We start from the raw sequence: 12,836 nt of genomic DNA on the forward strand, positions 1-12,836 counted from the left end.
ATGTAATCATGTAAATACTGTATGTATACCCTGTAATCGTGTAAATACTGTATGTATACCCTGTAATCATGTAAGTACTGTATGTATACCCTGTAATCGTGTATATACTGTATGTATACCCTGTAATCATGGAAATACTGTATGTATACCCTGTAATCGTGTAAGTACTATATGTATACCCTGTAATCATGTAAGTACTGTATGTATACCCTGTAATCATGTAAGTACTATATGTATACCCTGTAATCATGTAAGTACTGTATGTATACCCTGTAATCATGTAAGTACTGTATGTATACAATGTAATCATGTAAATACTGTATGTATACCCTGTAATCATGTAAGTACTGTATGTATACCCTGTAATTGTGTAAGTACTGTATGTATACCCTGTAATCGTGTAAATACTGTATGTATACCCTGTAATCATGTAAATACTGTATGTATACCCTGTAATCGTATAAATACTGTATGTATACCCTGTAATCGTGTAAGTACTGTATGTATACCCTGTAATCATGTTATTACTGTATGTATACCCTGTAATCGTGTAAGTACTATATGTATACCCTGTAATCGTGTAAGTACTATATGTATACCCTGTAATCATGTAAATACTGTATGTATACCCTGTAATCGTATAAATACTGTATGTGTACACTGTAATCGTGTAAGTACTGTGTGTATACCCTGTAATCATGTAAGTACTGTATGTATACCCTGTAATCGTGTAAGTACTGTATGTATACCCTGTAATCGTGTAAATACTGTATGTATACACTGTAATCATGTAAGTACTGTATGTATACCCTGTAATCGTGTAAATACTGTATGTATACCCTGTAATCATGTAAGTACTGTATGTATACCCTGTAATCGTGTAATTACTGTATGTATACACTGTAATCATGTAAGTACTGTATGTATACCCTGTAATCATGTAAGTACTGTATGTATACACTGTAATCATGTAAGTACTGTGTGTATACCCTGTAATCATGTAAGTACTGTATGTATACCCTGTAATCATGTAAGTACTGTATGTATACAATGTAATCATGTAAATACTGTGTGTATACCCTGTAATCGTGTATTTACTGTATGTATACCCTGTAATCGTGTATTTACTGTATGTATACCCTGTAATCGTGTAAATACTGTATGTATACCCTGTAATCATGTAAGTACTGTATGTATACCCTGTAATCGTGTAATTACTGTATGTATACCCTGTAATCATGTAAGTACTGTATGTATACCCTGTAATCGTGTAATTACTGTATGTATACAATGTAATCATGTAAGTACTGTGTGTATACCCTGTAATCATGTATTTACTGTATGTATACCCTGTAATCATGTAAGTACTGTATGTATACCCTGTAATCGTGTAAATACTGTATGTATACACTGTAATCGTGTAAATACTGTATGTATACCCTGTAATCGTGTAAGTACTGTATGTATACCCTGTAATCATGTAAGTACTGTATGTATACACTGTAATCATGTAAATACTGTATGTATACCCTGTAATCATGTAAGTACTGTATGTATACAATGTAATCATGTAAATACTGTATGTATACCCTGTAATTGTGTGAGTACTGTATGTATACCCTGTAATCGTGTAAATACTGTATGTATACCCTGTAATCGTGTAAGTACTGTATGTATACCCTGTAATCATGTAAGTACTGTATGTATACACTGTAATCATGTAAATACTGTATGTATACCCTGTAATCATGTAAGTACTGTATGTATACACTGTAATCGTGTAAATACTGTATGTATACCCTGTAATCGTGTAAGTACTGTATGTATACCCTGTAATCGTGTAAGTACTGTATGTATACCCTGTAATCGTGTAAGTACTGTATGTATACAATGTAATCGTGTAAGTACTGTATGTATACCCTGTAATCATGTATATACTGTATGTATACCCTGTAATCGTGTAAATACTGTATGTATACACTGTAATCGTGTAAATACTGTATGTATACCCTGTAATCGTGTAAGTACTGTATGTATACCCTGTAATCGTGTAATTACTGTATGTATACAATGTAATCATGTAAGTACTGTGTGTATACCCTGTAATCATGTAAGTACTGTATGTATACAATGTAATCATGTAAATACTGTATGTATACCCTGTAATCATGTAAGTACTGTATGTATACAATGTAATCATGTAAATACTGTATGTATACCCTGTAATTGTGTGAGTACTGTATGTATACCCTGTAATTGTGTGAGTACTGTATGTATACCCTGTAATCGTGTAAATACTGTATGTATACCCTGTAATCGTATAAATACTGTATGTATACCCTGTAATCGTGTGAGTACTGTATGTATACCCTGTAATCGTGTAAATACTGTATGTATACTGTTATGTCCCCTGGACACTCTGTGTCTCTCAGGTGCTGCTGGCAATGCTGCCGGTATCTGCTCAGCAAGTTACGCACACAGGCCGATGTACTACTTAACCAGAGCAAGGTTTATTACTCAGAACATTATGGCATTCTTACATGGAGGAGTCTTATTCCAACAGCTTCTGTCCTTATCAGATGTAATCCCTTCTCAGCCTCCTGTGTCTGCTTCCAGTTCCCCTCACACACACTGTCTGACTTCCTGGTACAGCTCCTCCTCCCCCATCATGCATCAGGAGAAAAAGGGGAAAGGTCACAGTGATCTATCACAACATCACACCTCCTTTCCTCCCCAAAAAAACAAAAAAAAAAAAAACATAACAAGAGAACAAAATGTTGAACACATAACATAACAAGGCAAGCGAGATCCGTTCAGCAAGTAGTATCTCCAATTCAGTTCTGTGATGTCCACAGCACTTCATGAGCCCTTTGTCTCTGTTCCCTGACCTCCAATGTGTCCCGTAAGATTTCAGCACTTTGCCAGCGAGGCGTTTGACGTCTTTGACGGGTAGACCTACGCAGAGGTACAGCACCGGGAGGAATAAAGTCAGTCGAAGGTACTGGAGATGTCAGTGGGCGTCCCACAGACAAATCAGTCTCTGTAACTTCAGGCACATGTCCGGGCTCCTCAGGAATATGGTCACCAACCGGTTCAGGGTTTGGGTGTAAACTTGTGGGATCATGCCAGACACCATGCCATATGTCACCAGCAGAGTTCAGAGTAGACTCTGGTGGGTGGTCAGAAAGAAGGGTCGGTTTCGTCACTAGTGGCCGGCAAATGCGTTTCCTCAATTGTGAAAGGTGTCGCCGAACACAAATGCCTTCCTCCAGGCGGACAAGGTACATTCTTCTGCCAAGAGTTCCATCAATAACGCCAGGAAGCCAAGGAGGCAAAGCTCTGTAATTCTGAGACCATACAAGATCACCGGCACGGAATCCCAGACGGCCCGGCGGAGGAGGTGGTGGTGACTGCTCCCGTGGACGAACTAAATCAAGTTTGGTGCGGAGATGCCTGCCAAACATAAGAAAAGCCGGTGACAGCCCAGTAGTAGCGTGTTTCGTGTTACGGTACATGGTCAAGAATTCCAGCAGCTTCTCTTCTGACAGTCCAACCTGGTCCAGAGTGGACAGTAAGTGCTTCTTAAATGACTGCACAAATCGTTCTGCCAGCCCATTTGAAGCTGGATGATAAGGAGCTGTTTTGTAGTGTTGGACACCCAAACCACTAAGGAAGGATTGAAACTCATGCGATGTAAATTGAGTTCCATTGTCGGAGACTATGGCTGTAGGCAAGCCAAATTGAGCAAAGAGCTTCCTTAAGACTAGCAGCTGAGGTAATAGAAGGCATTTGAAAAACCTCCGGCCATTTTGAATGTGCATCTACCACGATCAAATACATTTTACCCTGGATGGGGCCAGCAAAATCAAGATGGAGTCTGGACCACGGTTCTGTTGGCCATGGCCAAGGTTGCAGGGTTCCTCTCTTTTGGGGTCGCTGGGCTTGACAGCACCCAGGACATTGAGCAACATAATCTTCAATTGCTGTATCCATTTGTGGCCACCAAACATAGCTCCGGGCCCGCTGCTTCATGCGCACCACACCAGGATGGCCTTCATGCAGTATCCTTAGCATGGTTGATTGCAAGTACTGGGGTACAATCACTCTATTGCCCCATTGTAGGCAACCAGCATTAGTCACAAGTAGAGTTGAGCGAACACCTGGATGTTCGGGTTCGAGAAGTTCGGCCGAACATCCCAGAAATGTTCGGGTTCGGGATCCGAACCCGATCCGAACTTCGTCCCGAACCCGAACCCCATTGAAGTCAATGGGGACCCGAACTTTTCGGCACTAAAAAGGCTGTAAAACAGCCCAGGAAAGAGCTAGAGGGCTGCAAAAGGCAGCAACGTGTAGGTAAATCCCCTGCAAACAAATGTGGATAGGGAAATGAATTAAAATAAAAATTAAATAAATAAAAATTAACCAAAATCAATTGGAGAGAGGTCCCATAGCAGAGAATCTGGCTTCACGTCACCCACCACTGTAAGAGTCCATTTTCATAAATTTAGGCCCAGCACCCAGGCAGAGGAGAGAGGTCCCGTAACAGAGAATCTGGCTTCATGTCAGCAGAGAATCAGTCTGCATGTCATAGCAGAGAATGAGGCTTCACGTCAGCCACCACTGCAACAGTCCATTGGCATATATTTAGGCCCAGCACCCAGGCAGAGGAGAGAGGTCCCGTAACAGACAATCTGGCTTCATGTCAGCAGAGAATTAGTCTGCATGTCATAGCAGAAAATCAGGCTTCACGTCAGCCACCACTGCAACAGTCCATTGGCATATATTTAGGCCCAGCACACACACAGGCAGAGGAGAGAGGTCCCGTAACAGAGAATCTGGCTTCATGTCAGCAGAGAATTAGTCTGCATGTCATAGCAGAGAATCAGGCTTCACGTCAGCCACCACTGCAACAGTCCATTGTCATATATTTAGGCCCAGCACCCAGGCAGAGGAGAGAGGTCCCGTAACAGAGAATCTGGCTTCATGTCAGCAGAGAATCAGTCTGCATGTCATAGCAGAGAATGAGGCTTCACGTCAGCCACCACTGCAACAGTCCATTGGCATATATTTAGGCCCAGCACCCAGGCAGAGGAGAGAGGTCCCGTAACAGAGAATCTGGCTTCATGTCAGCAGAGAATCAGTCTGCATGTCATAGCAGAGAATCAGGCTTCACGTCACCCACCACTGCAACAGTCCATTGTCAGATATTTAGGCCCAGCACCCAGGCAGAGGAGAGAGGTCCCGTAACAGACAATCTGGCTTCATGTCAGCAGAGAATTAGTCTGCATGTCATAGCAGAGAATCAGGCTTCACGTCACCCAACATTGGAACAGTCCATTGGCATATATTTAGGCCCCGGCACCCAGACAGAGGAGAGGTTCATTCAACTTTGGGTAGCCTCGCAATATAATGGTAAAATGAAAATAAAAATAGGATTGAATGAGGAAGTGCCCTGGAGTCCAATAATATATGGTTAAGGGGAGGTAGTTAATGTCTAATCTGGACAAGGGACGGACAGTTCCTGTGGGATCCATGCCTGGTTCATTTTTATGAACGTCAGCTTGTCCACATTGGCTGTAGACAGGCGGCTGCGTTTGTCTGTAATGACGCCCCCTGCCGTGCTGAATACACGTTCAGACAAAACGCTGGCCGCCGGGCAGGCCAGCACCTCCAAGGCATAAAAGGCTAGCTCTGGCCACGTGGACAATTTAGAGACCCAGAAGTTGAATGGGGCCGAACCATCAGTCAGTACGTGGAGGGGTGTGCACACGTACTGTTCCACCATGTTAGTGAAATGTTGCCTCCTGCTAACACGTTGCGTATCAGGTGGTGGTGCAGTTAGCTGTGGCGTGTTGACAAAAGTTTTCCACATCTCTGCCATGCTAACCCTGCCCTCAGAGGAGCTGGCATTGACACAGCTGCCTTGGCGACCTCTTGCTCCTCCTCTGCCTTGGCCTTGGGCTTCCACTTGTTCCCCTGTGACATTTGGGAATGCTCTCAGTAGCGCGTCTACCAACGTGCGCTTGTACTCGCGCATCTTCCTATCACGCTCCAGTGCAGGAAGTAAGGTGGGCACATTGTCTTTGTAGCGTGGATCCAGCAGGGTGGCAACCCAGTAGTCCGCACAGGTTAAAATGTGGGCAACTCTGCTGTTGTTGCGCAGGCACTGCAGCATGTAGTCGCTCATGTGTGCCAGGCTGCCCAGGGGTAAGGACAAGCTGTCCTCTGTGGGAGGCGTATCGTCATCGTCCTGCCTTTCCCCCCAGCCACGCACCAGTGATGGACCCGAGCTGCGTTGGGTGCCACCCCGCTGTGACCATGCTTCATCCTCATCCTCCTCCACCTCCTCCTCATCCTCGTCCTCCTCGTCCTTCAGTAGTGGGCCCTGTCTGGCCACATTTGTACCTGGCCTCTGCTGTTGCCAAAAACCTCCCTCTGAGTCACTTCGAAGAGACTGGCCTGAAAGTGCTAAAAATGACCCCTCTTCCTCCTCCTCCTCCTCCTCCTGGGCCACCTCCTCTTGCATCATCGCCCTAAGTGTTTTCTCAAGGAGACATAGAAGTGGTATTGTAACGCTGATAACGGCGTCATCGCCACTGGCCATGTTGGTGGAGTACTCGAAACAGCGCAACAGGGCACACAGGTCTCGCATGGAGGCCCAGTCATTGGTGGTGAAGTGGTGCTGTTCTGTAGTGCGACTGACCCGTGCGTGCTGCAGCTGAAACTCCACTATGGCCTGCTGCTGCTCGCACAGTCTGTCCAGCATGTGCAAGGTGGAGTTCCACCTGGTGGGCACGTCGCATATGAGGCGGTGAGCGGGAAGGCCGAAGTTACGCTGTAGCGCAGACAGGCGAGCAGCAGCAGGATGTGAACGCCGGAAGCGCGAACAGACGGCCCGCACTTTATGCAGCAGCTCTGACATGTCGGGGTAGTTGTGAATGAACTTCTGCACCACCAAATTCAGCACATGCGCCAAGCAAGGGATGTGCGTCAAATTGGCTAGTCCCAGAGCTGCAACGAGATTTCGCCCATTATCGCACACCACCAGGCCGGGCTTGAGGCTCACCGGCAGCAACCACTCGTCGGTCTGTTGTTCTATACCCCGCCACAACTCCTGTGCGGTGTGGGGCCTGTCCCCCAAACATATGAGTTTCAGAATGGCCTGCTGACGTTTACCCCGGGCTGTGCTGAAGTTGGTGGTGAAGGTGTGTGGCTGACTGGATGAGCAGGTGGAAGAAGAGGAGGAGGAAGCCGAGAAGGAGGAGGTGGCAACAGGAGGCAAAGAATGTTGCCCTGCGATCCTTGGCGGCGGAAGGACGTGCGCCAAACAGCTCTCCGCCTGGGGCCCAGCTGCCACTACATTTACCCAGTGTGCAGTTAGGGAGATATAGCGTCCCTGGCCGTGCTTACTGGTCCACGTATCTGTGGTTAGGTGGACCTTGCCACAGATGGCGTTGCGCAGTGCACACTTGATTTTATCGGATACTTGGTTGTGCAGGGAAGGCACGGCTCTCTTGGAGAAGTAGTGCCGGCTGGGAACAACATACTGTGGGACAGCAAGCGACATGAGCTGTTTGAAGCTGTCTGTGTCCACCAGCCTAAATGACAGCATTTCATAGGCCAGTAGTTTAGAAATGCTGGCATTCAGGGCCAGGGATCGAGGGTGGCTAGGTGGGAATTTACGCTTTCTCTCAAATGTTTGTGAGATGGAGAGCTGAACGCTGCCATGTGACATGGTTGAGACGCTTGGTGACGGAGGTGGTGGTGGTGGTGTTGGTACATCCCCTGTTTGCTGGGCGACAGGTGCCAACGTTCCTCCAGAGGCGGAGGAAGAGGCTGAGGCGGCAGCAGCAGAAGAGGCCGAGGCGGCAGCAGCAGAAGAGGCCGAGGCGGCAGCAGCAGAAGAGGCCGAGGCGGCAGCAGCAGAAGAGGTAGAGGCGGCGGCAGCAGCAGAAGAGGTAGCAGGGGGAGCCTGAGTGACTTCCTTGGTTTTAAGGTGTTTACTCCACTGCAGTTCATGCTTTGCATGCAGGTGCCTGGTCATGCAGGTTGTGCTCAGGTTCAGAACGTTAATGCCTCGCTTCAGGCTCTGATGGCACAGCGTGCAAACCACTCGGGTCTTGTCGTCAGCACATTGTTTGAAGAAGTGCCATGCCAGGGAACTCCTTGAAGCTGCCTTTGGGGTGCTCGGTCCCAGATGGCAGCGGTCAGTAGCAGGCGGAGTCTCTTGGCGGCGGGTGTTCTGCTTTTGCCCACTGCTCCCTCTTTTGCTACGCTGTTGGCTCGGTCTCACCACTGCCTCTTCCTCCGAACTGTGAAAGTCAGTGGCACGACCTTCATTCCATGTGGGGTCTAGGACCTCATCATCCCCTGCATCGTCTTCCACCCAGTCTTGATCCCTGACCTCCTGTTCAGTCTGCACACTGCAGAAAGACGCAGCAGTTGGCACCTGTGTTTCGTCATCATCAGAGACATGCTGAGGTGGTATTCCCATGTCCTCATCATCAGGAAACATAAGTGGTTGTGCGTCAGTGCATTCTATGTCTTACACCACTGGGGAAGGGCTAGGTGGATGCCCTTGGGAAACCCTGCCAGTGGAGTCTTCAAACAGCATAAGAGACTGCTGCATAACTTGAGGCTGAGACAGTTTCCCTGGTATGCATGGGGGTGATGTGACAGACTGATGGGGTTGGTTTTCAGGCGCCATCTGTGCGCTTTCTGCAGAAGACTGGGTGGGAGATAATGTGAACGTGCTGGATCCACTGTCGGCCACCCAATTGACTAATGCCTGTACCTGCTCAGGCCTTACCATCCTTAGAACGGCATTGGGCCCCACCATATATCGCTGTAAATTCTGGCGGCTACTGGGACCTGAGGTAGTTGGTTCACTAGGACGTGTGGATGTGGCAGAACGGCCACGTCCTCTCCCCGCACCAGAGGGTCCACTAACACCACCACGACCATGTCCACGTCCGCGTCCCTTACTAGATGTTTTCCTCATTGTTATGGTTCACCACAACAACAAAAATATTATTTGGCCCAATGTATTGTATTCAAATTCAGCGGGATATAAATTTGAGGCCTAGTATTTAGGCGCTGGGTGACCGGTATGGATTTACTAACAGAATTAGACTTGGAAATGCACAGTAGCGGGTGTGTGAAGTTATTCAGAATGACCCTATGTGCACCTTGAATATTATATACCCTTTTAGGGATAGATTTCAAATAGCTCTGATATAGCAGGAACCACTAAATTATGAAATTGCTAAATTGGGAATTGTATTTCAACCCAGAACAAAAAATGTGCTTTGACGGACACTAAATAACTTTCCCAGCCACAACAGTACAGCGGTAACGAGAGATTTAGCGGGATATAAATTTGAGGCCTAGTATTTAGGCGCTGGGTGACAGGTATGGGTTTACTGACAGAATTAGACTGGGATATGGCCAAAAAATAACCACACTATTGCTGGTTAAATGCACTTGGTGACGGGCGCAGCTTGCCCCTGATGTAGTATATGGCCAAAAAATAACCACACTATTGCTGGTTAAATGCACTTGGTGACGGGCGCAGCTTGCCCCTGATGTAGTATATGGCCAAAAAATGAACAGACTATTGCTGGTTAAATGCACTTGGTGTCACAGCTTGACGAACCACACTACTGAGGGTTAAATGCACTTGGTGACGGGCGCAGCTTGCCCCTGATGTAGTATATGGCCAAAAAATGAACAGACTATTGCTGGTTAAATGCACTTGGTGTCACAGCTTGACCAACCACACTACTGAGGGTTAAATGCACTTGGTGACGGGCGCAGCTTGCCCCTGATGTAGTATATGGCCAAAAAATAAACAGACTATTGCTGGTTAAATGCACTTGGTGTGACAGCTTTACCCTGATGTAGGCTTTAGCCAAAAAACAACCACACCATTGAGGGTTAAATGCACTTGGTGACAGGCGCAGCTTGCCCCTGATGTAGTATATGGCCAAAAAATGAACAGACTATTGCTGGTTAAATGCACTTGGTGTGACAGCTTCACCCTGATGTAGGCTTTAGCCAAAAAACAACCACACCATTGAGGGTTAAATGCACTTGGTCGCAGCTTGGATGCACTTGGTCGCAGCACCGCACAAGACACAAAATGGCCGCCGATCACCCCAGAAAAAAGTGACTGACAAACGGTCTGGGCAGCCTAAAAACAGTGAGTGAGCATTTGAATTTCAGCAGCTCAATGACCCACAGCTGCAGATCGATCAATGAATCAAGTCCTTTGGAGGAGTTAATCTGCCTAATCTCGCCCTACTGTCGCAGCCGCAACCTCTCCCTACGCTAATCAGAGCAGAGTGACGGGCGGCGCTATGTGACTCCAGCTTAAATAGAGGCTGGGTCACATGGTGCTCTGGCCAATCACAGCCATGCCAATAGTAGGCATGGCTGTGACGGCCTCTTGGGGCAAGTAGTATGACGCTTGTTGATTGGCTGCTTTGCAGCCTTTCAAAAAGCGCCAAGAAAGCGTCACAAAAGCGCCAAGAAAGCGACGAACACCGAACCCGAACCCGGACTTTTACGAAAATGTCCGGGTTCGGGTTCGGGTCCGTGTCACGGACACCCCAAAATTCGGTACGAACCTGAACTATACAGTTCGAGTTCGCTCATCCCTAGTCACAAGCTCACATTTTCTGGCAAAGTACGGATGAAAGTCACCTGAAACACTCCCTGGCCATCCAGTCTGAACATAAGAGAATATCTGAGACAGGAAAGGATCTGTGGCTGTATGTCTGGCAATCAGGGAGGTGGACATGCAAGATTGTGGCCTGTGTACTTCCACTACACGTACCTCTCTTAGTGGGTGGTCATCTCTTAGTGGCAATCTGGAAAATGCATCTGCATTGCCATGGGTATCATGGGAGCGGTATCTGATCGAATAAGTATAAGCTCCTAAAAATAAAGCGTACCTTTGTAAGCGAGATGCGGTTGTTGTAGAAATTCCTTTCTGAGGGTTCAGTATTGACAACAGAGGTTTGTGGTCAGTGATAAGTGTGAACTCCCGACCATAGACGTACGCGTGAAATTTTTTTGTGGCCCATACAATGGCCAAAGCTTCCTTGTCAATCTGGGAGTAGTTTTGTTCTGCTGAGGTTAAAGACCTGGAGGCAAAAGAAATGGGGCGCTCCGTGCCATCCGGCATGACATGGGAAAGCACTGCACCCAGTCCATAAGGCGAGGCATCACAAGCCAGGATGACGGGTTTCTTTAAATCATAGTGGACCAGAACTCGAGAAGACAGAATGAGTTCCTTAGAAAGCCGAAAAGCTTCTTCACATTTGTCTGTCCATATCCATTTAGCTCTTGCATCCAGTAAGCGATGTAATGGGTAGAGCTGGTGCGCTAGGTTCGGCAAGAAACGGTGGTAGTAATTTAGGAGGCCAAGGTAGGACCTGAGCTGGGTGACATTCCGGGGGGTAGGGGCATGGGTAAGGGCTTTAACCTTTTCTTCAGTAGTGTGTAACCCATGACGGTCCACCGTGTGGGCACAAAACTCCAGTTGAGACTTGAGAAATTCGCATTTTGACAGATTGACACGTAAACCATACTTTTGGAGTCTCCCTAGCACAGCTTCAACATTCTTTCTGTGTTCTTCATCAGTGGGACCAGTGATGAGCATGTCATCCAGTAGACATTGGGTGAAAGGTATTCCTGCCAGTACCTCATCCATGATCCGCTGCCAGATGGCTGGAGCTGGGGCTATGCCAAAAACCATGCGGTTATACTGGAATAATCCTTTATGAGTGTTAATGGTCAACAGATGGCGTGACTCTGGGTGTACTTGCAGTTGCAGGTAAGCTTGCTTTAAGTCTATTTTTGTAAACTTTTGCCCCCCAGCCAGTGAGCCAAATAAATCTTCAAGTCGAGGCAATGGGTATTGATCCACAAGAAGTTGGTTGTTCAGAGCTACCCTGAAATCACCACAAATCCTAATGTCTCCATTCTTTTTCTTGACGGGCACAATTGGTGATGCCCATTCACTTCTATCCACTTTCGTTATGATCTTTTCAGCCAATAGGTGGTCCAGCTCTGCTTCCACTTTTTTCCGCAAGGCAAAAGGTACTGATCTTGCCTTACAAAAACGAGGTGTAGCACCAGGCTTCAAGAGGAGGTGGGCCATCTTTCCTTTTACGGTGCCCAAAGAGTCCTCAAAAACCTCTTTAAAACGTGACTTCAGGGATTCCACCCAATGGTCTACTTTAGAAAGCAATGTACATTGGCCAATGGTAAAAGGAGGCATGCCCAGGGCTTTGATCCAGTCCCTTCCATACAGCGGAGGACCCCCATTCCTTACAACATAAAGGCGTAGACTTTGACTGTGGTTGCCTAATGTAACAAGGGGCTTTACATAACCCTAGGGCTGTAGTAGTTCCTTGCTGTAGGTTTGTAGCGTGAGCTTTGTAGGTTTTAGCGGCAGGGACAGACCCGATGCCTTTAAATCAGTCCATGAAATGACAGACACAGCTGCCCCTGTATCAACATCCATGGAGACAGGACAGCCATTGAGTGTGACATCCACTTTAATCGCCAGAGTACTCCCAGCTACTCGAAACAGTCCAACATGCTGGACACATGTCTCCTCATCAGAGCTAAAACCGTTATTGTCCATATCCACACGGAATGTCTGTTTACGTCTATCTTTAGTGGTAGTGTTCGGGGAGCGAGAGCTGCGGCAAACGCGCCCAATATGACCAGTCTTCCAACAGCGAAAACAAACGACATCCTTGAACTTGCAAGCAGGCGCACTGTGAGTAGTGTTACCACAACGGTAGCAAGTCGGGGTCCCAGAG

The 12,836-nt window shown here is 47.0% G+C and overlaps 1 pseudogene; it reads right to left on the reverse strand.

The window, feature by feature from the left end:
- Positions 1–2,834: 2,834 nt before the first annotated feature.
- Positions 2,835–12,284, reverse strand: LOC122923862 (annotated as a pseudogene).
- Positions 12,285–12,836: the final 552 nt, after the last annotated feature.

The sequence above is a fragment of the Bufo gargarizans genome, unplaced genomic scaffold, assembly GCF_014858855.1.
Source record: "Bufo gargarizans isolate SCDJY-AF-19 unplaced genomic scaffold, ASM1485885v1 original_scaffold_2014_pilon, whole genome shotgun sequence".
In the NCBI taxonomy this organism is placed as follows: domain Eukaryota; kingdom Metazoa; phylum Chordata; class Amphibia; order Anura; family Bufonidae; genus Bufo; species Bufo gargarizans.